This window comes from Macaca thibetana, chromosome 1, assembly GCF_024542745.1.
Source record: "Macaca thibetana thibetana isolate TM-01 chromosome 1, ASM2454274v1, whole genome shotgun sequence".
NCBI lineage: Eukaryota > Metazoa > Chordata > Mammalia > Primates > Cercopithecidae > Macaca > Macaca thibetana.
The window spans coordinates 203,767,741-203,791,747 of record NC_065578.1 but is presented as its reverse complement, the minus strand read 5'-3'; the positions used below and the strand labels follow the sequence as shown (position 1 = coordinate 203,791,747).

The 24,007-nt window shown below is 41.2% G+C and overlaps 1 protein-coding gene across 1 annotated transcript in view; it reads right to left on the bottom strand.

The window, feature by feature from the left end:
• Positions 1 to 24,007, bottom strand: part of NTPCR (nucleoside-triphosphatase, cancer-related) — an 805,437-nt gene that overhangs the window by 673,874 nt on the left and 107,556 nt on the right. The gene's annotated exons all lie outside the window — the stretch shown is intronic.

Genomic DNA, 24,007 nt, shown 5'->3' with positions numbered 1-24,007 from the left:
AGGAATGAGTGGTAGAGATTGTGGGTATTTGCAGAGACCTGCACGGGAGGCATTGGTTTTGCGGTTGATCTGAAAGTGATTTTTCTACCTTCCCCCTAAGTCTCCTGTATGACAAATGTGGAAGAACGCACCTTATCATCAGGGCTGGGCAGACACAGAACGACAACTCTCAGAGGGTGTGTGAGCCTGCTGGGGAGCAGGGCGGTTAGAGGTCGAGCATCGCGTCGTTCATGCCAATGAAACAATACTGTGCTGCCACCACATGAAACAAGATGAAAGGGTGGATTGCCATTCTCCCAGTTCTACAGCGTCGTCAAGGACTTGGCAGAAGATGTGAATCAGATCATTATTATCCTCTTTTCCCCTTTAATTTATCCTTACTGATGTTATAAGACGAAGTTGTTGGCAGGACAGTTTCTTATTTCATTTTTGATTTTATTTTTTTAAGGAGGATTTTTGCCTTAATCCCTTATAAGCATTCCAACCCTTTCTTGCTCCCTGCCTGCCCCATCCCTGCAGGAATGAATTCAGTTCCAAGCACTAGTACCTGCCAATTCCAGGTCATGGGCAGCCTTCCCTCTTTGGACCTTTGATGGGGGGACTGCAGTAAGGTAACCTGGTGCAGTTTCACTTTTTTTTCCTCCTTGATGATTTTCCAACACAAGGTTCTCTGCCCACCTTGGCTTTATTTTGCCGTGTAGTGCCTCACGGGAGCTCAGGTCCCGCACTCAGGCCTCCTCTTTGGGGAAGCACAGAGCTAGGAAGTAGGTAGGAAAGGGAGGAGTTTTTCCTCTGATTGATCACCAGTTTTTTCTTTCTTCTCTTTTTCTTTTTAAGACTAAGCAACAGCCATGCTATGTGAAATATGGGCAATTCAGTAAGCCACAGCCATGCTATATGAAATTTGGACAGTTTTATAAGCTGCTACGCTACTCTGCTTGACTTCTTGGGACTTTGCAACCAGTTGCAAAGGAAGGACTATCCTCTCCCAGGTGGCAGAAGAAGAACATTCTCATGAAAGTACAGAGATCACTCAATATTTTTCTCTAATATGATCTCTTTTCCTTATTTCTGTGACAGCTAAATTATCCTTTTGACTAAATGAAGCAAAGCATCAATATGTTTCATTGATTATAATTTAAATTTATCTAAAGGACTAGTTGGAGGAAGAGGCCACCTTTTGCAGTCCTTAAACTTCAGCAGAAGTCACAGAATTACACTATTTAAAGCTTACCTGTTCAAGTATTTTTTCAAATAATTGTTTTAAAATTTCAGAAAGAAAAAGGTATGTCCTTTTACAGAACCTACTTTTTAGGGCATATATGACATAGTGGGTCAAATACTCCTTGGAGGCCATACTGTTAAGCTGGATGCTTTTCTGTTATTTCTTGGGCAAATTACTTGACCTCACTATGACTCAGTTTCTTAACCTGTAAAATGAGACAAAATGAGATAATAATATTACCTATCTCACAGGTTATTGTCAAAATCAAATGTAAAGCATTTTAAAACTCTGCCTGGTACATAGTAAATGGTAAGTGCTCTATAAGTGTTCGTGATTATTGTTGTTATAATTACGGAAGATAACTAAGAGAAAAACTATCTCTAATAAAAAAGTTCACTGAACTCTTTTGGGTCACCTGGAAAGACCTTTATGACATACTACTAAAAAGAAGTTAGTTATGAGATACTTGGCTTTTGATATCCCAAAAGCTCCCGACGAAGGGCAAGAGAAGAAGAAAGAAGTGTAAGTGTAGCAATGCTGTTTAAGACTTTTCCAGTTAGGAAGAAGACAAGGGGACCCAGGAGTCTAGGGCTGTAGAGGCCTAGAGTTTCACGGAAAATGACAGTGGCCAGGTTAAGATTTCAGGGAAGTGCACTCAGGATATTAAAACCAACACGCAGATCAAATGTGAGCACTGTATCCTGGCAATAAAAGCAAAGGCTCTTTACTTGAAAAAGCCAAAAAGCAAGTGATTTGGGCCTAACATCTGCAAGACTAAGTAGGAGTTCTCCAAACTTGCTACCTGGCTCTCCTATTGTTCAAATTCTTCATATTGTTGCTGATTTTCTGTGTACTCATTAAATCAATTATTGAAAGAGGGGCAATAAAGTTTCAACCATAATTCTGAATTTGTCTATTTCTTTTTGTAATTCTCTGAGTTTTTGCTTTATGTGTTATATATTCCGGTAGTTTGAAGTTACGTTTTTAGGTGTGTATGTTTTTAGGACTGCTATGCAATGTTGGAGATGTTCCTCTTTATCTTATGAAATGACTTCTTTATCCTTGGTGTTATTCTTGACCATGAAATCTACTTTGATAATAATAATATAGACACTCCAGTTTTCTTTTGGTTAATGAGAACAAGGTATATATTGTTCCATTTATTTGCATTTAATGTATTTGTGTCTTTATATGTATTTATGGAGTACTTGCTCCATCTAAAATATTATTCTTGGGCTTGGGACAATAATTGTAAAGTGGGGAATGACATGGAAAAATTTTCACTTTAGAATGATTATTCCAGCAGCAGATCAGGGAGGGGAATGGGAAGGGACAATATTAGGAGGATTAGGACTCATTGGAGACCAGTATAATAATTCAGGCTGGAGATCACTGTGGCCTGAACTAAACTACTCACAGTGGGAGAGAAAGAAATTGATGGGTTACATTTGGGGTAGAATCATCATAATTCTGTGACTGAATGGAAGTGGGAGGTAAAGGAACAAGGCATCAGAGTTGAAGATAGTGATGCCTTTACTGAGATATGGGACATTAGAGAGAGAACTGTTCAGTCTGAGACAGCTAATGGGACATCTAAGCAGAAATTGCAAGTACACGGTTAATAGACAGTTTTGAAATCAGCAGAGAAGATTGAGCTAGAGACTTGGGAGACCTTCACTCAAATATAGTAATGGAACAAGTGGCAGTGACTAAAACCATCCAGGGAGAATGTGCTGTCTAATCAGCAGGGGGAAGAGGAGATGAAAAGAGATGGGATGAGGAAGGAAGAGGACTTAGGTCAGAAATAGAAATGATAAGTGACAAAATTATATTTATAGATATAATGCAAAATGAGATAGAAAGAAGTTCAGATTTTATATTAGTAATAATTAATACCAAGTAAAAACTTAGATAAGTTGACATAGTTTCTCTAAAACCAACTTTACTAGTACCTCTTATATTCGCATATTGTCATTTATCATCAGAGTTTTGTTTGTTTTGTGTGGATATTTAATAAGGTGAGACTTGAGACATTACCCATGGCAGGGTAGATCAATGGTATATACCTGAGATACATGTCTTGACTGGCTCTATGACTCATGCTCAAGATGCACCCACTGGCAGCCACATGCATCCCAGGAAGACTCGTTAGGCTCAAGAAACATGCTTTCAAGAACCCACCTTATCATAGCAGCCTCTCATCTTCCCCGCCCGCCTCTTCCTCTCAACACAGCCACTCTTGATTCTCGGAGTCTTTAAATGCTGGTCCTTCTTGACCAGCACCTGGCATGTGTAGACATGCTTGGAAAGCTTGCTAGCCATGAGGTTCATCCAGAATACAGGAGGTGTGTAAGGAAGTGACACACTGACACTGAAATGATAGCTGGATCTTGGATATAAAAAGTTGCAAAAAAAACATTGTAATCATGCGAGGCACATGTCTTCAGGCTTGGAAAGATCACTTAGCTAGCAGAGTGAAGGATGAATTGGTGAGAATTGAGATGGAGGGATGGAGACAGGTCAGAAAGATTTTTAACAACCTGATATAAAATAATAAGCCTGTATTATTATTTTATTTGTACCTCTACAGGGCAGTAAAGATGGGATTATGGATTCCAGTCATATTCAGGAAGTAGAATAACAGAACTGGTGCCTGATTGGCTTGCATGATAAAGACAACAGAATAGTGGAAGATGACTCCTTAATTTTCTACTTGGGCCATTCACTGAATATTAATGCCGTAAAATATGGAATAATAATAATTTCCAGTATTCTTACCTACTCTTAGAAAAGACTTTTCTCTACTGTATGAACTTGTTTTACTCCTACCTTCTATGGAAGTCACCATTGCCATAGGCATGTTCCACAGCTGCAGCCCAGCCAAGGCTGCACAACTTGCTTTCCATCTCTGGAAACCCGTAACAATGGGCCCTAAAATTCCTGAATTTTAGAGGATTCAGGCATCCTTTACTGGAGGCAATGAGGCCAATACAATGAGAAGCCAACAGACTGTTTTCTAGATTATATAATTCTCAGGAAAAAAAAAAGTTTGGTAAGTTCATGTTACTTGAACTCAATAGTGAGATGCTACTTGACTGACAACGCTATCTATTTTCCTCTGGATGAGTCTGGTCTGCGTAACAAAAGATTATTACAAATTTCGTGTTTCATTGCCTTTCCTTGTCTACGACAACATTCGGATATATATATCAAAATTGAATCTCTTTCTCATCTCTGTCTGTAGGAAGATGTGGACAAGCATGTTGCAGAATATGTAGTCATCTCAGAGTTCAGTTCACACACAATATGCAATCTTTCTCACCTCATTTCTCTTGTCCTATACACAATTATTTTCTTTGAACAACCTTAAAAGTTAGGAAGGGCAGGTTATTACTATTATTCCTATTTACAGATTAAAGACTGAGGCCCACTGTGAAATAAGAAATAGGAATCGATTGGGAGTTGGAGCAGAAAAATGTGGTGTTGGACACGTCAAGTTTGAAGTGCCTTTCCTGATGAAGACACCAAATAGGCAACTAAACATACGGATATGAAACTCAAGGTATAGACTGGCATTGAAGATACAGATTTGGGAATTATCAGCTTTTCAGAGTAGTGAAGCAGAAAGACAGGAACACGCAAGGGTGAAATGAAGCAATTCACTACACTTGTGTTTTCGTCTAAAGTAGAGGCAGGAAACTTGTGGCCTATAGACCAAATTCATCACACAGACATGCTTTCAAAAGGAGTGATATTGGAATCGTGTTTTAAAAACTGAGAAACATCACATAGAAACCCAATTTTCAGCATTTGTTTTGAAAGCAGAAGCTCTGGCATAGGTCATGTTCTCACATCTCAATATTATGAAGGAGTTGAGTCACTTTTGTCACCTTTAGACAGAACATTCTCTTTTGTTTTGCCACAGTCCCAATCACTCCTTATTGTATTACCAGCCTGCATCACTATTTTGTCTTTCTGTCCTGCAAATTTTTGAGTTTGTGACCATCCCATTCATAGCCCCATTTGATCAGATTGGTCCAATTCTGGCAGTTTAAGTTCTTTCTTAAGGTACATCCCCAAACTTAGCAGCTCCATAAACCTTCTCCAGCAATCTGAGCCCTGAGAAATGACTCCAATCATTTAGCCTCCTCATCTGGTACTTGGAAACACTGCCTTAGTATGTTGATGATCTTCTTTGGATAGCCAATTTCCCTACCTAGTCTCAAAGCCATTTGCAAGTGGCACACAGTGACTGCATTTCAGCGTGTCCAGCATTAGCATAGAGCTCTGCATAGAACTGATATTCAAAAAGTGCTGTGTGGTAAATAATTGAACAAGTGCCTGCAATTCAGTTTATAAAGCTCCTTACACTCATTTTCTCCTCAAAGAGTCCAAGGTGACCCAGCTCCTAACAAGACAGCCAATACTCCAGCCAGGTTTTTAGAGTTATTTGGGGTCCTGACAGCTCTCAGCCTCACTGTGGATCCCCTAGAAGTGTGATAGTCATTTGTGAGCCATGAGTTGAAGGTAGGACAGTCTGACTATCAGGTGTCAGGGTAACATCAGGAATACACTTACTGGAGGTGGCAGAGATCACTCTTGACTCTCCTGAAAAAGGCAACAATTCAATTCAATAACTATTACTGGGGGCTGAACATGTTCTGGAGACTATGCTAGACCCTATAGTTATACCAACAAAGAAAAGAGCAGAGGCAGCTCTGACTACAGGGAGCTTCAGGGTGGAAAAGAGGCCCTGGGGAGCTAATAATAGCATCAGGAATATTAGAATTATTATATGCAAACTATATCTACCATGCAGTAATCACATCTTGAATACAATAAAAGTCAAACTCTAACATGTATGTTCGAAGTGGAAAAACATATTCAAAGACTTTTCAGGTCTAAAAAGTAGAACTTCTGGACAATTTGCAATAAATTTAAAATGTAATGGATATGTATAACAACATATTAAACCCAGATGAAGAGACAGTTGGTATACTGAAAGACAAAATAACCAGAATGAAGCACAAAAACATAAGAGATTTACAACATGAGAAGCTAAGAGATGTATAGACCAAGAAGGTCTATCATGCATAGAGTCAAGGTTTCAGAAAAAGAGGAGAGAGACAATGAGGCAATGGCAATATTTATAAAAATAATGCCTGAGGATGTTCTAGAACTGATTAAAGATGCCAGTCCATAGATTGAAGTAGACTAACTAAATAATAATAAATCCAGTTTTAGACCCATTTTGTTGAAATTGCAGAACCCCAAAATATAGAAGATCTTAAAAGCAACCAAAAAAACCCACGTCCAAAACCATTGTCTTCAAAGGGGTGACAGACTAATACCTGATTTATCAATGACTTAACAGTTGCGATGAAAGCCAGAAGGCAATAGAAATCATGTCTTCAATTAGCTGTAAGAAAATAATGCGCATCTGTATAATTCTATACAGAGAATATACTGTTCAATGGGGAAAGAACTCCCTATTCAATAAATGGTGCTGGGATACCTGGCTAGCCATATGCAGAAGAAGGAAACTGGATCTGTATCTTTCACCATATACAAACATTAACTCAAGATGGATTAAAGATTTAAATGTAAGACATCAAACTATAAGGATCTTGAAAAAAAAAAAAAAGCTAGAAAACACCATTCTGGATATTGGCCTTGCTAAAGAATTTATGACTACGTTCTCGAAAGTAATTGTAATGAAAACAAAAATTGACAGGTGGAGCCTAATTAAACTAAAAAGTTTCTGCACAGCAAAAGAAACTATCAACAGAGCAAACAGCCTACAAAACGGGAGAAAATATTCACAAACTATGCATTTGATAAAGGTCTAGTATTCAGAATCTATAAGAAACTTAAATCGCTAAACAAGCAAAAAACAACTCCATTAAAAAGTTGGCAAAGCACATGAACAGGTATTCTTCAAAAGAAGACATACAAGTGGCCAAAAAACATGAAAAGATGCTCAAGATCACTAATCATTTGAAAAGTGCAAATTAAAACTGCAATGACATACAATCTTACACCAGTCAGAACGGCTACTGTTAAAAAGTCAAGGCTGGGCACGGTAGTTCACACCTGTAATCCCAGCACTCTGGGAGGCTGAGGCAGGCAGATGACTTGAGGTCAGGAGTGCGAGACCAGCCTGGCCAACGTGGTGAAACCCCATCTCTACTAAAAATACAAAATTAGCCGGGCATGGTGGTGCATGCTTGCAATCCCAGCTACTCGGGAGGCTGAGGCAGGAGAATCACTTGAACTGGGAGGTGGAGGTTGAAGTGAGCCGAGATGGCGTCACTGCACTCCAGCCTGGGAAACAGAGCGAGACTCTATCTCAAAAAAAAAAAAAAAAAAAAAAAAAAAAAAGAGGCAAAAAACCACAGACGTTGGTGAGGCTGTGGAAAAAAAGGGAATGCGTATTCACTCCTGGTGGGAATGTAGATTCGTTCAGTCACTGTGGAAAGCAGTTTGGAGATTTCTCAGAGAACTTAAAACAGAACTACCATTTGACCCTGCAATCCTACTACTGGTTTTATACCCAAAGAAAAATAACTCATTTTACCAAAAAGAACACATGCACTCATATGTTCATGGCAGCGCCATTCACAATAGCAAAGACATTGAATCAACCCATATGCTCATCTGCAGTGGATTCGATTAAAAAAATATGAAACATATACATCACAGAATACTATGCAGCCATAAAAAGAATGGCATCATGTTCTTTGCAGCAACATGGGTGCAGCTAGGGGCCATTATCCTAAGTGAATTAATTGAGAAACAGAAAAGCAAATACTGTGTGTTCTCACTTATAAGTGGGAGCTAAATATTGGGTCTCATGGACATAAAGATGGCAACCATAGACACTGGGGGCTAATAGAGGGGAGAGGCAGGGAGGGGGGCAATGGTTGAAAAACTAACTGTTGGGTACTATGCTCACTATCTGGGTCACAGGATAATTCGTATCCCATACCTCAGCATGGCACAGTATACCCATGTAATACTGCATATGTACCCCTTGAATCTAAAATGAAAGTTGAAATTATTTTTAAAATATATCAAAAATGAGGGCAAGATAAAGACAGATAAACTAAAAGTTTTCCACCAATAGACATTTACTAAATAAAATTCTAAAAGATGTATACCAGCTAGAAAATTTGAAATATAAGAAGGAGTGATAGGCAAAGAAAATTGTAAATACAGGTGTAATCAAAAAGGAATGAGGCGGGGACAAGAGGGGCAGGAAAATATTCACTGAGGAACCAATGGTGGCTCTTAGAACAGGTAGGTGGTAGAGTCTTCTCATTTGGTAACAAGTCAGGAGGGAAGAGGTTTATAGGTGGCAGTTGGTAAACTGGCCTAGGCACATCCCAAGGAAGATAGCCAATCAACTGAGAAGAAAGCTACCTTTCAAGCCACGATGTGTTTTGTTTTGTTTGCTTGTTTTAGGTAGCTCTCTGCATTGTTTTTCAAGAAGTATTCTGTCATACTTCATAGACTTTAGCCATTTTGCTTTAGGAGAGGTGGGCCAAAGCACCTGGGTGTGGGTTGTGAGAGGAGAAGTTGGATGAATTATCTGCAGAATTGGCTTCGTACTCCTCTTCATTTTACAAGTAAAAAAATCATTTCTTTTGTCAGATCCTGTTCTTTAGGATGCCACGGCCCATAGCCCGCAGCTGGCGGCCTCCAACAAAGAAAAAAAGGAAGCTCATGACCAGTCTTGTATCGCCAGCAAGGAGGGCATGAAGCAAGTGCCATGGAGCACTTGCCTTTGCGTTGCAATGGTTGTTGTTGGCAACATCCCAGTGCTGTACCCACATTTCATCTGTTTCAGCTCGTATTGGGAGATCAGAGAAGAGCTACAAGGAAGGTAAAGGATTTGCATCTGTTAATAAACCTTGGGCTTGTCCTTGGATTGGTTTCCAGCTACTCTTCTCCAGCTGAGGTTGAGTCATTGGAAGACACTCAGTTCTGACCCAGTGGCTCCTCAAGGAATGGCACCAGCACTGAAAGTGGATGGCTTTTTCTCTTGCCAGACTTTTGTGAAGGCTTTGTTTTGAGTAACACAATCTCCAACTGATGGATCTCTTAAGTCTATTAATACAAAAAGTACCTCCTTGTAAATGTTTTTCAGTGACGGGAAAGATAATAATGAACCCAAGAAGCATAGAAGGAGAGTGTTGGCAAGAGGAAAGGGAATGGCTGCAGGAGAACAGAGGTGAGTAGCCTTTGAGAGAAGCTTAGATTAAATTAATTAGGAGTGCCAGAGGGGAACAGTTTGAGAGTGAAGGAAGTCATTCTGTTTGGGAGAATAGAAGAAGAAAGAAGAAGCTTGGTGAGGGGCTGAAGTTAAAGAAGTTAGTTCCTTTCAAACTGGATATTTGCCAAGAGTCCTACAGAAGATTTTCTCAAGTCTGAAGGAGGCAATTTCCCACTTTCTGTTTAGAAGAGAAGAGTTCTTTGCTTAGTAGCTGCTGTACTTGTAAATTCATTTAATCTCTGCCTCTTCGTACCAACTGCCTGATCTCACGTACTGGGGCTGCCATACTCTCCCAAAAGTTCTTTCATATTTATGCTCTAACCATGAAATCTACTCAGAGAATCAAATTTGTTCCAAGGAGTTTTCTTAAAACACCCCAAAGGAAAATGTTTTATGTAAGAGAAAGCAATGAGATGGATTGATGTTTGTATTAATTTTTTTGTATAGTTTATTTATTTTAGAAGCAAAAGCTTCTTGGTACATGGAAGAAAAATGGTGGATGGGATAAGATTGACCTTTCTCTGAATGCCTGGTCTACGGTATTTGAGCTAACAAATTTACCCTGAAGCCAAACTTCTCTGAATTTCTGAGACTCCGTATGAGCTCGTCTCTTAGGACAATAACGTAAGAAATAATATAATGACAATGAGCCCATGTTTATTTGGCTTTCCTCCAATAAAACTACAATCAATTTGAAGGAAAAGATTGTAAAAGAAAAGGGAGGTGGCTGAGTTGGCAGCACACCAAGATGCATAGCCAGGATGTGTTGAAACTGAGGTTAAGTCACAAAGAACAGTAGAAAGAACCATGAACTGAATTTTTTTTTTTTTTTTTTTTTTGAGACGGAGTCTCACTCTGTCCTCCAGGCTGGAGTGCAGTGGCCAGATCTCGGCTCACTACAAGCTCTGCCTCCCGGGTTTACGCCATTCTCCTGCCTCAGCCTCCCGAGTAGCTGGGACTACAGGCACCTGCCACCTCGCCCGGCTAGTTTTTTTGTATTTTTTAGTAGAGACGGGGTTTCACCGTGTTAGCCAGGATGGTCTCGAACTCCTGACCTCGTGATCCGCCCGTCTCGGCCTCCCAAAGTGCTGGGATTACCATGAACTGAATTTTAAACCAAGAGCAAATCATTCTCTAATTTGGTTCTTTTGGGTCAAAGTTAGATATCATTCTGCCTGCTTACCTTGTGATTCGGTCAAATGACCTAAAGAGTTCTAAACTCCGTGAAAAGGATGAGGCTCTAAGTTTGAGTTTCCTTGGTTACATCTTCCCCCTTCCTCTCCCTGCTCCCACTGCTCCAGCCACACTGACCACTCTGGGCATCATTAAACATGGCAAGCAGAAATCCACACCCATAGTCTTAAGTCATTTTAAAGTCCATGAGTGAGTTAGGAGTGAGCTTTGAGTCCTCAGATCTCAGTCACTCCAGCTTAGAGGCTGTGGGGGTGCATCAATCCTGCAGAGTTGCTTAAACCACTGTGAGCTCCCAGCCTTCCTCCATCTTCCTTCTCAGCTGGACAGGGCTCTCCCACAAGAGCCCACAGCCCACAGCTGCTATTGGCAATGCAGGGATGATGACTGCCACACACCAGTGACGTCTTTGCTGTCTTCATCGGCATGTGACGTGTTCCCAGACTTCTGGCGTGGCTTTGGCTATTATTATTGGCTTCTCACTTTGCTGCTGAATTGCTAATTTAAAACCAAACCAAACTGGACAAGCTCTTATACATTCTTTTCTGCTGATTACACAAAATAGGAAATAGAATTAATATTTCAAGTCCCGTCTATTTTTACATATATAAATATTTGCTTTCAGTTCTTATCAAGTGCTAGGCACTATGCTGAGTAGACTGTGCTACACACTATATGCTCCTATCTAGACTATTGCTTATGTCTTAATTCAACCAATATTTATTGAACACCTTCTGTGTGCCACATACTATTTTAGGTATTAGGGATATATCAATGAACAACAAAAGAAGCCAACAGACTAAGTTTTTGCCCTCAAAAAACTTATGTTAGAGAAAAATAAGACAGCAATAAACAAGTGAATACATGTCAGGTGGTCAAATGTTCATCAACAGATGAATAGATAAAGCAAACGTGATATACATACATATCACATTTGAGACTGATATACATACATATCACATTTGAGACTGATATACATACATATCACATTTGAGTGTGATATACATACATATCACATTTGAGTGTGATATACATACATCACAGTTGAGTGTGATATATATACACACACACTACAGACACACACACACAAATGGAGTACTATTTAGCCATAAAAAAGTAAGAAATCCTGCCATTTGCAGCAACATGGATAAGCCCAGAGGACATTATATTAAGCAAAATAAGTCAGGCATGGAAAAATAAATGCATGTTCTCACTCACATGTGGGAGAAAAAATAAACTCATAGAAGTAGAGAGTAGAATTGAGGTCATTTGAGGTTCGAAAGGGTAGGAGGGAAGGAGGATAGGGAGAGGTTGATTAATGGCTGCAAAATTATGCCTAGATGGAGGAATGCTTCTAGTGTTCTGTAGCACTGTAAGGTGAATATGGTTAACAATAATTTAGTGTACATTTTCAAAAAAAGCCAGAGGATTTTGAATGTTCACAACACAAAGAAATGATCAATGTTCAAGGTGATGAATATGCTAATTACTTGGATCTAAGCATTGCACATTGCATGCATGCATCAAAATATCTCTTTGCATCCCATAAATATGTACAATTATTACATGCCAAGTAAAAATAAAAGGAAACAATATGTCAGGTGGCAATAACTGATAAGGAAAACAGTGGGTAAAGAGAGTGGAGAGTAATGGGAGTTTAGGAGAAGCCTCTCTGGGAGAGCACAGTTGAGAAAAGATAGCTGAGCAGAAACTTGAAAGAGCTGAAGGAACAAGTGTCACAGGTATCTGTGGGAAGAGCCTTCCTGGCAGAGCAACAGGAAACAGAGAGACTATGGGCGTGGATTTCTGCTTGCCATGTTTAATGATGCCCAGAGTGGTCAGTGTGGCTGGAGCAGTGGGAGCAGGGAGAGGAAAGGGGAAGATGTAACTAAACAGACCACTGGGGCCAGCTCTTTAGGGCCCTGCAAGGATGTTGGCTTGACCTGACTTGGTCAGAGGGGAGCTGTGATGTGACTCAGTGTTAGGAGCGTCACTGAGGTTGCCGTGCGGGGAACAGAGCCCAGAGGGGCATTGTGGGGAGCAAAGAGCCTGCTAGAAGGCATTTGCAATGTCTTATTTGTTACGGACGAATACTCCACAGCATTGTGCTAAGAATTGCAGGGCTGGAAGAAGTAGCATGAGGCAGGATGCCTGGGGCTATCTCCTGCTTTCTCCCACTTGCCTATGGTTATGCTGATACTTCTCTCTGAACCTGTTTTCTCACAAGGAGGCAGAATAACCTAGTGATTAAGAATACAGGTGTTTTAGTTTAACTGAGTCCCATTTGTCTATTTTTGGTTTTGTTGCCTCTGCTTTTGAGGTCTTAGTTATAAACTCTTTGCCTAAACCAAAGCCTAGAAGCATTTTACTTGGGTTTTCTTCCAGGATTGTTATAGTCTCAGGTCTTATACTTAAGTCTTTAATCCATTTTAAGTTGATTTTTGTATATGCTGAGGGACAGGGGTCCAGTTGCATTCTTCTATAAGAGCCATCTAATTTTCCCAGTACCATTTATTTAAAAGAGTGTCCTTTCCCCAACGTTGGCTTTGTCAAACATCAGTTGGCTGAAAACATGTGGCTTTATTTCTGGATTTTCTATTCGGTTCCATTGATCTATGTGTCTACTTTTATACCAGTACCATAATGTTTTGGTCATATAATTTGAAGTCAGGTAAGTGATGCTTCCAGCTTTGTGTGTTACTCAGGTGATGGGTTAAAATAGTACATATGTCAGGCTGGGCGCGGTGGCTCACGCCTGTAATCCCAGCACTTTGGGAGGTTGAGGCAGGTGGATTACAAGGCCAGGAGTTCAAGACCAGCCTGGCCAAGATGGTGAAACCCTGTGTCTACTAAAAATACAAAAATTAGCCAGGTGTGGTAGTGGGCACCTGTAATCCCAGTTACTTGGGAGGCTGAGGCAGTAGAATGGCTTGACCTAGGAGGCAGAGGTTGTAGTGAGCCAAGATCATGCCACTGCACTCCAGCCTGGGTGACAGAGCAAAACTCCATCTCAATAATAATAATAATAATAATAATAAATTAAATTTAAAAATTTTAAAAATAGTACATATGTCATAGAGTTGTAAGGGATTAAGGGTAGTCATTCATGTGCAGTGCTTATCAGAATGCCAGGCACACAGAGTTGATTGGAGAATAACAGAAGGTAGAACTTGGGATTGTTCTCCGTAAATAGTAGATGTCATGTAAATGTTAGTTGTTAATTCTACAGGATATGCATCAATGTGTGCGAAGTTTGACAGTATGTGCTGTGAGGGGTCCCAGCACAGGTTCATTCTGCAGAGGAAGTTTAGGGGCAGATTTTGCACATATCATGACATTAGGCCAAACATTGCACAGTCATTTCCCATTAGACAATGGGATGTGGGCCAATCACATGGGTGTGAAGGCTGGCCTTGACCTTTCACAGATGGACCTTGCCAGACAGAGCTTGGGTGGGGTGAGTGTGAGTGTCTGTGCATAGCCTGCCCCTCCTTTAGAAAGAGAGGGCTTGTTTCCCAGCAGGAGCAGGAGGTGCGTCCTCCATGTGCCCCCTTGCATCTCCCTTGTGTGCTTTTCCCACCCTCGTTGGAGCTGGCATTATGCCAGTGGAATGCCAAAGACCAAGGCCCTGAAAGATTGCATCTTATGACTTAAAAGGCTATGACACTGAGGACATTCTCTTGCCCAATCTTTCTCACACCATGGAGATGCTGAATAAGACGATTACACAAACATTTTCCAAGTTAAAATTGGATTTGAGGCTTCATGGGACTCATGCGCCAAGTGCAGCCTGTCCTCTTTCTCATCACTTCGCAGTCCCGAGTCATTCTCAGCAATTTAAGTAAACACCTAAATGTCATCCCAAGGAGAATTGCTCAAGAAGTTTTATTAGTTTGGATGAATTCTTCCTTCCTTTCTTTCTCTCTCTTGTTTTTAACTTCTTCAAAATTTAATACACATTTTCTGTCCTGGTTTAGTCTTTCCACTTTCCACTGGGCAATAACAGAGAACAGCTTGCACTGCGCACTTTGAAAAATTGTTCCCAATGAAGCACGAGCAGGGAACATCAGGAGTCTGAGGTCCAATGACTGCAGTTGGCTTATCAGGCCAGTTGCGCAAGTCAGCTCCAGTCTCTGGGCCTCAGTTTCCTGATCTGCAAATGGAATCAGTTATAGTCTCCGAGCTTCACCCTCAGAGAAAGTGGGTTGTAAAAATTACCCTTCTTCGAGTGTTTGGAGGTTGGGACTGCAGAAAGGAATCAATCGTCATCATTTCCTTCAAGAACTTTAGGAGATTTAATGATATCTAATTCAACCTTACTAAATGATTGCAAGGTACAAGAACAATAGTGTTACACAGTAAGAGATCACCAGCTTGATTTATTTATATATAAAATGTATTATTGTAATTATAATACACTAATATTAACATATATATTATTAATATATTATATACTGTATTACTATATATTAATATATTATGTTACATATTACATGTAAGACATTAATCTACATGGAATTATGTACTATATAAACATATATAAAATATATAAATAATATATAATATAATACATATATTATGTATACATTAATATAGTGTAATATATGTTAATTATATAATTAACATATATTATTTCATATTTTAGTTAGTGTACATTATATTTTATGTGTTAATAATATATAATTATATATATAATATTTTAGAGATAGATCTTGCTCCATCACCCAGATTGGAGTGCAGTGGTGCAAGCATAGCTTACTGTAGCATCAACCTCCTTGGCTCAAGCAATCCTCCTGCTTCAGCCTCCCAAGTAGCTGCGACTCAAGGCACATGTCACCATGGCCAGATCATTGATTTGCATTTTGAAATATAGAAACATGCTCTTGCAGCACAGAACAATAGTGGGCTGCTCTTACAGTGACCCATGTTTCTTCCTGAAACTTGAGCAAAGCTGGGTGGAAATGGTGCAGAATGAACGCAAGAATGTTTCCATTCTTGTTTTCCCTATGATGCTATATATTTAGGGTTCTGTTTTTCTATCAGTTTACTGTTGGTTCTCTACTTGCCTCATGAACCAGCTTTCTTAAGCTTCCCCCATGCTCAGAGTTCTAACTCTTCAGACCTTCCTTTAACCAGTTTATTGAGGATTAAAAACAACTTTGTCCTGCACAAAGATAAAGAGAAGTTAAATATGGTGTTAAAACATATATTTGGGATAGATTTATAGACTGCTAGAGCTGGAAGAGGCAGCAGATTAGCAATTTAAACTCAAAGTCACATAAATGGTTAGTGACAGATCTTGGGCTGGATCATGGCCTTTGATGTCCAGCCTCCTCCTCTTGCTGTTACCCAGGATGTCATTTGCATGCATCCATTGAAAGTGACATCCAGGTTTTTGGCTATGTTGTGCCCAATCTGACATCCTGAGTGGGCAGCCAGGGTGGAATTGGTCATTTGGTGTTAAGAATTGAGCAGGTGGCGAGAGAAGAGCAGGGCACATTTCAGCATGAGGAGATGGGCAATGGAGGTAGAATCTGAGCCAAACCAAGCTGGGGCTCTGTCAATCAGGAGGCCAAGCTATACAGCTCACATCTGGGGTGAAGGGACATTGACATGGGCACACAAAGTACCCACAAGCAAAGTGCAAACACCTCCCAAAGTACTTCTGGTACAATATGCACCGATCAGAGAACATGCTCTTCAACTGTGTTACAGGAGGAAACTATGGAAAACTGAAGATGAATGGCATACAGTCTCATCTGCACTCTCCACATGAGCTAGGAGATCCTGTTCCTATTAGGTTCCCCCTCCATTTACTAAGCCACATGCATACACAAGACTCACCCAATCCCATTCCCTTTGGGTAGCTCTGACCAACTTACCTTGTTCAATAAATTGCCCTTGTCCTCTGCACTTGGATTTGTAGTTTCCATGTCCTTTTCACATTTTGAACACTTCCATTATACATACTTCCACTATAGAGTTTATCCCTTTGAACTTGCATAATAGTTTAACTTTTTTTATTTAATGTACGTGTCTTCCCTCTGGTCTAGACTGTGGACTTACTGGAAGCAGACACACTAAGGTAGAAAAATACAGGTTTGGGGTTAGGTTTGAGCTGTTCCACTTTCTTCCTGAGCGAGGTTAGACAAATCGCTTCCTTCTTCTGGTCCAGTGTTCTTATGTTGAACGTCCAGATGATGATCCCCATGGTGAAGGATGTAGAGAGGATTAAGTGAGATGGAACGTGTAAAGCATTTAGCCGGTGCCTGGCACACACCAGGCAACCTCTAGGCAGAAGCTCTTGTCACTCACCTTGGTTGTCCCTGCAGCACCATGTGAGTGTTCCTCACACAGTAAGTACTCAGGAAGTGCTGGCTAATTGAGCAGGGGTGCTCCATCAGCAACAGTGATATGGTGCCACAGTGGCTGAAGGGTGTGGGACAATTGAGTACCAGGAGGGCGAAGCAGAGCTTTCTCCTGACCATCAGTTCCAGGAGCTGCCTATGTGACACTGAAGCAGTCTGGGGATAAGTCCCTCCTCACCTGCTAAAGGAGTCCAACTTCTTTCCTAACAATTGCCTGATAGCAGGTGGGTGTCTGAGCTGTGACAAAGTAATTAACGACACCCACCAACAACAAGACCTTTCTCTGGGACCATTTGACAGACCTAGTGACTCCTTTGGCCCAAGACAAAGGGTGGTGATTTTCTCAGCCACTACATGTGCCTGGATGAAGCCTGTGACCAGACACCTTGTCAGCTTTAAGAGCTAGCAGCTTATTAGCAAAGCCAGACCCAGGTGCACCAGGCAGTGTAACAGTCTAGATCCCTTCCAAGCAGTAGCCTCAAATCTAAATGTAGAGTCAGGTATAAATCCATTGTTCTCATCATGCTTGGCTTTGTCTAAGGAGAACACTTCAGGTCCCTGCCCTGGCCAGGCAGCGGTAGTGTCAACAGACCATGTGTTTAGGATGATGGTCTAGGATTAAAAAATCCAAAGCAGAAAACCTGAAAAGAGGGGAATTTACATAAAAATAATTGGAGAGTTATTAGCTTATGTTTGCATGTAGGTTCTGTACAATTCCTGGGGAAAAGGGAAAGTAGTTTAAGCTACATTTAAGCCAGATCTATATTTTGTTTTGAACCTACACTTTCTAGAGGTTTTCAAGTGACTCCCTGCCATTAGGGCCAGTGTGTGGCTCCCAGTGTTCAGAAGAGCATAAATATGTTGAAGGCAGGACATTCATTCCCTTGGTGTCCCCATGAAGCTGAGTGCACGGCCAGGGAGCGCACTAGCAGCCACTAGAGTGTGCAGAACTGATGGCTTGCCTGGCAGTGGGAGCTGTGTCAGGGTCCTTCCTTTGTCTCAGGACACCTGAACTTTTCGTGCCCTGAGATGAGGCTGGCCTGCAAGGGCCTGTGGCAATGACATGTAGCCGGATGGGATACCACATGCAAACAGGAAGACCGTTTATAAGCCCCAAGGGACACTGAGGCTTCTGGGTCTGCTTCTAGGCATAGGGCCAGAATGTATAATGACCCACTACAAGACTGTCTTAGATGGTCATAAAATGCCTTGCACAGACCTCAGACTAAATTAAGACAAATCTGATGGAGAAGGAAAACAGGTTGAAACTCTAGAGGCAAATAAAATGCCTCTGCCTGGAAATTTTCCTTGAATCCTGCTCCAAATGTATTTGGGAGTATTTTCCAGGCACAATCCTTGCCCAGTAGCCCCCACAGTGCCTGTGGTCCCTCCACAGTGCAGTAGGGGCACGTCTGGGGCTGCAGGGGAAGTCTTTGGCAACATTCATTAGGGGCCTAGAAGTGAAATGCACCTGTTTCTAGTCATTCAAGTCAAATGGCAAGTTGATCTTTTTGTTGATCCTAGAAGTCACACCCCTGGGTCCAATTTGGGATTCCACTCTGTCTCCACAATTTCTGCTCATGCTGGAACACGCGCTGCCATCCCAGGCAGACCAACCAGTTCATGGGAGTGTCTGTGTGCTCCTAGCACTAACAGCAACCCATCTCCTCCTCCCATCAAAACGCAAGGAGTGTGATGATACAGGTTTATTTTTGGTGTAACGCTGACTATGCTTTTCAGTATCACACAATGATTATTGACAAAGAGAATCACTAAATTCTAGTTTTTGATCTGGAAACTGAAATATTCATCTTGTTTCTCCAAAAAATGATCTGCTCCTTCCAGCGACCACCACGAGCTCTTTCTGCTACCCAAAGCACTATGTCAACATATTTACAGAAATCATTGTTGATTTTTTTCCTCTTAGTTTTACGTTAACAAAATGTTCTTTCTCTTTTTTTTAACAAACGTGGTGGGAAGAGAAGCAGGAGAGGGAAGACATAATAGAAAAGTATTGCAGGGGAAGGACATTCTCAGTATGAACAATATAGAGCATTAGAACCCCAGGAATTGCATCTGTTTCCATCACCGTTTCATCTCCAGCATCTACAATAGTGCCCAGGACATAGAAAGCCCTCAATAAGCATTGTTGAATGAAGGATAGATCGCTCAGTTAGGACGGATTCAGATAAACCAACCCAGCATGGAGCAAAGCATGTTGCCAGAAATGGTTCATCCCCTGGTTATTAAGCCTGGCCAATCATCAGCATTCCTCAGGAGCATTAGAAAAATACAGATTTGCCATTATACCCTGGACCGACTATAAAATAATCCAGGGTGGTGCCCAGGATTCCGAATTTTTCTGAAGCCTCACACAGGACTCTTAGGTCAACAGTGTCTGGACTGGCCTTTGAGAACCACCAATATACATCCTAACAACGTTTGCCAAGAGTCTTTGTGGTTTTTCTTCTCCCCACTATAAAAAGCTCATGTATACACACGCCACACAAAGAATTCAAAACCAATAGTCCCACAAATGATGATATAGACATAGTTCTGCAATGTCGCAAGTATTTTACTGTGTGGGGTTGGCCTGTCCCCTGGCAAGTCCAGGGAACAGGCTCATAGAGGCACATTCTGATTTTCTGGTTTGAGAAGAAAGGGTTAGTTCAAACCAATCATTTTAAAAATATATATCAAGTTAAACTAAAGGGTTGAGAGGAAGGCAATCTATGTTAAAGCGACTAGAGAATTCCATCAGCTAATATTATCATGTAGAGCTAAAGTGCAAGATTCAGGGTTTGGTGGCTGGGCAGTTACCCACATAAAGAAGGCTATATGCAAATATGCAGACATTTTATAATATCTCCTGCATGGGAGGCCAGGCCACTGAAGCAGCACCAGGGGCTGGCGTGCCCCCAAAGGAGGTGATAACTCCCAGGAAGGGGCAGTACCTGACTTTTCCAAAGCTGGCGTGGAGTGAAGCTGTGAACTAATGCGAGAATTACCTGGGGAAGACTTGAATGAAAATCATGGGAGTCCCCATTTATAAGGAAAGATTCTAAAGACATGGAAGGTTTGGGCTAGAGAAGGCAAAGCTGTGTGTGGCTGTTCATGGACAGTTCTAGTTATAATCCCTACAGGAGAATCCAGTAAATGTTAGTTTTAGAAAGTGTCCTTTGGATCTTGAATTTTTATTTTATTTATTTATTTATTTATTTTATTTTATTTTATTTTATTTTATTTTTTTGAGATGGAGTCTCATTCTGTTGTCTAGGCTGGAGTGCGGTGGAATGATCTCAGCTCACTGCAACCTCTACCTCCGCCTCCCGGGTTCAAGTGATTCTCTTGCCTCAGCCTACCGAGTAGCTGGGATTACAGGTGCACGCCACCACTCCCGGCTAATTTTTTTGTATTTTTAGAGGAGATGGGGTTTCACCATCTTGGTCAGACTGGTGGATCTTGAATTCCTGATGTGTCTCTGAGTCTCATTGCTGAGCATTTCCAAGACTTACTACACCACCCTGGAAATTACCAGTACCCAGCTCTCGGTACTGTTTTTGCCCCCAAACAAAAATTAAAGCCAAGTACTAAATCATTATTCCCTTTCAGGAAAATGTTAATTTGCAAGAAGATTTTGTTTTATATATTATTTCTCATCACTATGCGGAACAAAACAGCGATCTGCAAGCCAACAGAGGAGAAACAAATTAATTTTGCTTTCCCCCTTCTCCCTGTCCTTTGCTCACTCCAATGCCATTGGACCCACTGTCTTTCCTCACCTTTCAGGTTTCCAATTTTAAAATGACCTCTCTCAAGGAGGCTCCTTTCATTTCATTCCTCAGATGGGAATCAAAGAAATCCTTCGAGGGTTGCTGGGGTGTAGATGATGGGAAATGGCCCACCGTGGAGGCATTTATCATCTCTCTTTCTGTCCTCTTTTCTGCAGGAGGGCACTTCTTGTAAAACCAAGTCACGAATAATGGATGCAAAGCCAAGCCTGCATTTTGGTCTTATTAGCATGCACCTTGTCAGAAACTGCCTTCCCTGAGCTGTGAATCCACTCTCCCTCGCTCTGCGCTCTGCGGTCCCAGGTACTGCTGTCCTGCAGCCGCTTTGTGTTCATTTTGCATTCTTCCTCCCTGTCTCTCGCTGTCCCCAGCCAGCTTCCATTGTTGCTGCTTTCCAGGTTCCCGCATTCTGGTGTCATTGCCTGTGGGAAGTCTTTCCTTTTGTCTAGATTTTTTTTTTTTCCTTTCTTTTTTTTTCTCATTATTATCCTTGAAGGGATTTTAATCTGCCCTGGTGATATAAACTTTCTCTCTTTTTTTGGTTCAGAAAATGTTTAATAGTGCAAATTCCTAAGACTTTTCTCTATCATATATTTTTTGTTTGTTTGTTTAGTTGTTTCATTTGTTTCTAATTCTTTTCTCTAGCTTTTCAAACTCTCCCTACTGGGGTTTAGACATTTGCCTCATCCCCCTATTCACGTTGGTTTTCTTTAGTCAATCACATGGCTTCTAATCAATAGGCCTTTTTCTGTAATAAAACATACGCCTTTTTCAGTTCTTGAAAGAAATGCCCTAACCTGAGCATTCAGTCAAAACTTGCAATTTAATTCGACTAAGACATTTCACAGGCTGACATCTTTTACCTCTAGGATTTAGAAGAACCAGATTCCAATGCCAGCTACACTTCTAATTAGCTATGTCACTAGGTGCAAATAAATCAGACTTTGCAGACCTCGGTCTTTTTATCTGAGAAATGACAAGGCTGCATACAGTAATTGCTATGCTCCCTTACTATTTAAAACTGATACAATTCTACGTTTCATTCTTGTTGGAAATATATCAGCATCTTTCCCAGCTACTTCTCTTTCTCTGGTGTTACATTATTTCATTTCCATCTTCAGACAGTTCAATAACTCAGCCTGTGGTTATACTCTTCATGAGATTCCATTTCTGCCCTTACCTTTGTCATATTACTGACTCTTTCTTCTAATACACACATAACACACTGTGTTTATGTTGACTCTGACTTCAGCTAAGCAGAACAAACGAACACAGAACCCACTGAAAGATGCTTTATGAGATGTGCAGGCTTTGAGGAACTGCAGGTTTTGAGGAAATGCTTATGTAAGGCATTTGTTCATTCAACTTTGCTCAAACCAAAAGAGCCCGTATTTACAGTGCTCTCAGCCCTCTTTCAAATTGTGTTGGTTATTAGTCCTAAATAGTATCTAAAGCCAGATTAACCACTCAAGCCATCAGTCTGATGAATGTTTCCCTACATTAATTCACATACATAGACAATGTTCTCCCCACAATTTCCCATGTTTCCTCCACTGAGTCACCATGACAATTATGTCGGGGAGCTTCGGGGCAGGTTAGATCATTCTCATTTTACAGAGGAAGAAAACTGGAGCTCAGAAAGGGCATAGGACCTGCCTGAGTCCCTCAGAGAATTGGAAGGAAGATCTGGCTCTCCTAACACCAAGCTGCCACTGAAGAAATCAGTCTGGTTTTTGTTTGTTTGTGTTTGTTGTTTTTTTGAACTTGCATAGAAGTAGAGCCAGCCCCACTCTTGTTATCCCGCAAATGGGCTTGCTGCCCGACATGCGTAGAAGCCAATACTATGGCACTCGATTTTGAGAAAAGAAAGGCTTTATTGTGAGGTCAGCAAGGAGACAGGAGGTACAATGAGAGTCTGTCTCCCCAATTTGGGGCCTAGAGAGCAAGTTTTAAGGAGTTGGAGGGCAAGGGAAAGGATTTAGGAATGTTGGCTTGGTAGAGTCTGATGGGAAGGCTTCAAGTTTGACTATTTATGGTAAGGTATGTTGAAACAGAATATAGCCCCAGATTTTCCTGGTTAATGGGTCCTTCACTTCTGAAAAAGTTTTGGCATTCAGGTTCTCGTTATGTCCCAGTCTTCTCAGTTCTGTGGGGAAGGAATCATTGGTTCTAGGTGTTGTTGGAGGTCAAATCTTTTTCTATTACACATGCCTAGGCTACATGACTTGTGGTTTTGGCTTCGTTATACTTACAAGGTAACTTGACATTCTGTTATCAACAGAGTAGGCCCAGTGTGGGCTGGTCCTGCAATTACAGTTCCTTCAAGCAAAATATCAGCACAAAGGCTCACTACCAGGGTGATGCAGCAGGAAAACACCCCCTCCTTCCCCTCCTTTCTCTCCAAAGTCTGCAGAGAGCACTGTCACAGCTTGCCTCCAGCCATCGGGCTCTGAGGAGAGGATAATATGCTAGAAATAGCAGATCCCACTAATTTCCAATCTCTGCTACTACAAGACATGAAGAACTGACTATCCCAGCAGAGGCCAGGCCTCAGGGCCATGCAGTGTACACTGGGCCCCAAGCACGAGTGCCTCCTTCCATTTACTGCCTGGGCACCTTGCTCCCCTGTCCTGGTTTCGATCCTGCTCTCTTCCCTCCCTGCTCGGGGCTTTTTCCACTGCAAAGAGAATACAGTTCAAACAAGAGAGCACAGCTTCCCTGTCATCCTAAAATTCCTTTCTTGAGCATGAACTGGCCCCCTACTTAGTTTTTACCCAAGGAATTTTACCCAGTGGACCCCTGATCCATGGCTTACCTTAATCTCCTTTCCCATGGGTAGACGTCTGGGACCCTTGCTATAGACACTGACCTACTCAATCTTGGTTTGGTCAAAAACTACATGGGCATATACACAATGTTTAGAGCCACTTAATTCATAATAATCCCAAACTGGAAATAACCCAAATGTCCATCCAAAAGAGAATGGATAGATGAATTGTAGTACATTCACATGACAGAATTTGAAAAGAAGAAACCATTTGCTATGGCTTAAATATTTGCTCCCTCAAAAACTCATGTTGAAATTTAATCCCCAATGTGACAATATTAAGAGAGAGTGCCTTTAGGAGGTGACTGGATCTTGAAGGCCCTGCTCTCA